The sequence below is a fragment of the Photinus pyralis genome, unplaced genomic scaffold (assembly GCF_008802855.1).
Source record: "Photinus pyralis isolate 1611_PpyrPB1 unplaced genomic scaffold, Ppyr1.3 Ppyr1.4_LG1, whole genome shotgun sequence".
NCBI lineage: Eukaryota > Metazoa > Arthropoda > Insecta > Coleoptera > Lampyridae > Photinus > Photinus pyralis.
Genome location: NW_022170249.1, coordinates 5,728,671 through 5,731,171, shown reverse-complemented (window position 1 = coordinate 5,731,171; position 2,501 = coordinate 5,728,671).

Genomic DNA, 2,501 nt, shown 5'->3' with positions numbered 1-2,501 from the left:
ATTTTTGTTATACCATAACAGCTGCTACCTACCCTTAATTGTTTGTTATTATATAATATACGATGCTCCTTTCGCGTTTTTTTGCTCCTTAATTGCACAATCTCACACTTCGTGCTATGGGATTAGCAATTAACCCCCGAAAAACGACGAATTACATCTTTTGTTCGATGAACTTCAACGTTTAGGAATTATGGTCCATTTAGCAATTTCCCTGTTAGTTTTAGTAATGACCACCTGCTTTTCGCAGTGTTTTCCGGGAAGTACACATTTTAATGTTGAGAAATAGCTTTCCGTCTGTAGGACTCTACTTAACAACCCTTATAAATATTTTTGATATGCCTGGGGCAGTATCGTAGCAGCGAAGTTAAAACCTCTGATGGCCGTCATAATATAATAATTATATTATTAATTATCAAGATCAGAATTTCTTTTCGTTACACCGTTCAGAGGTGCTCTACTTGCGTAACGCATCATAGGATGTCTGTGAAGTTGGCCTGGATAAAATAGCCCGGCAGCATCGCACCATGCTAGATCGTTAGTGCTTTGTTAGTGCTCGTTAGTGCCTCATAAGTTAACATAAGGGCTCAAACCGTTTTCTCAAAATAAAAATTTTTTTTTGTTCGGGTCAACTTCACGTTTGCCCGGACAATGACTCCAATTTGCATCAAATTTTGTAGATCGTTAGTGCTTTGTTAGTGCTTATTAGTGCTTCATAATTCAACGTTAGGACTCAAACCGTTTTCTCAGAATACCTTTTTTATTTGTTCGGGCTAACTTCACGTTTGTCCGGACAATGACTCCAATTTGCATCAAATTTTGTAAATCGTTAGTGCTTGGTCAGTGCTTGTTGGTGCTTCATAATTTAACGTTAGGACCGGAACAGTTTTCTCAGAATAAATTTTTTATTGATTCGAGTCAACTACACGTTATCCCGGACAATGACTCCAATTTGCATCAAATTTTATAAATCGTTAGTGCTTCGTTAGTGCTTTAGAATTCAACGCTAGAACCCAAACCGTTTTCTTAAAATACATTTTTGTGTTGGGGACAAACTTCATTTTTGACGTAGCTCTTTTCACATTGACATGCAGCGCGATTCATCTATACGTACCGTCACCGTTCCGTTACCGCACCGTCAACGAAACGTAAAATATTCGCGTTTACAAATTTTGACGGTCCGGTCCGGACGGTGTAGTCTATAGCTACTATATATATACCACAGCTGACTCGTCCGCCATTTTGGAGCCCACTGACAATTGAAGCTTGCAAAACACGTGCTTCTCATGATAGTAAGTTACCTTGGCAACATAACACAACATAACGATCAAACAACACAGCGTTATATCTGACAGACTGTCAATGTGCTCCAAAATGGCGGACGAGTCTGCTTTCTTAATCAAGTGCTGTAGTGTAGCCTGAATATGTCTATAGCCTTAGACTAGGAAAGAGAAGACAGGTAATACTTTCAATAAAACTGTGACCATTTGTCACCAAGGCATGCCTGCCAGTGTCGTAACATATAAACAGCATTGTTGGGTGACAAAAATTATTCCTTTAATAGCACGAAGACGAATGTAAATAAAATTTATTAAAACAGTAGTAGAATTAATTATTTTGCTAAATGTAATAGTTGAGAATTATATATTTGGAGTTTAATGTTTGGTTTAATGTGTGTCACCGCAAAATATATGTACACTACTTTCAAAATAATTCAAATTGGCCAATAGAAAGCCTTTAGAACGACGCGGTACACTCTGTGCTCCGAGAAAATTCCATTAAGCGATTTCAAATGATGAGAACTATTAACATCATATTTTGCTACATATCATGTGTAAAGGCAAGTACTGAATAAAAACGCAAAACGTAAAAATTATGAAAAAGACGGTTTGCTCTAAAATTTATCAAACAAATTTTTGCCTTTGAAACGAAATTCCGGCCCTATGGCGTTGGACTGCGAGACATTAGGACGTGGACATTGGACCGCAAGACAGTAGACCGCAGACGATAGGCCGCGGATATTAGGCCGCAGACATTAGGACGCGGACATTTGGACGCGAACATTGAGCCTAGGATCTGTGTCCTAATGTCCGCGCCCCATCAGTGTCTGCGTCCTAATGTCTGCGTCCTGCACTTTTGTGTACCTACATAGTAATAAGTTAGTTAGTCTGATCACAAAGAGTTATTCTTTTTTAAAAATTTTTCTCTAATTACTACATGTAACTTGTTAAAAAACCATCATTCGTTAAGAAGTTATAGGTACCTTATAATTAGAGAAAAATTTTAAAAAAGAAACACCGTCAAGTTATGAATAGTACTCATATATATCATTTATCTGTAAAAAAAATCAGCTTCATTCATTCAACCGTAACCGAGTTAGGAAAGTAGAAAGTTCGTGCAAAACTGACCAAAAATTATTTTTTACAGAGTTATCAAATGTTCACAATTTTTGTAAATATTTTTTTAAGAGCTATTATCAACGTATAACTTATTTTCTCAAAAAA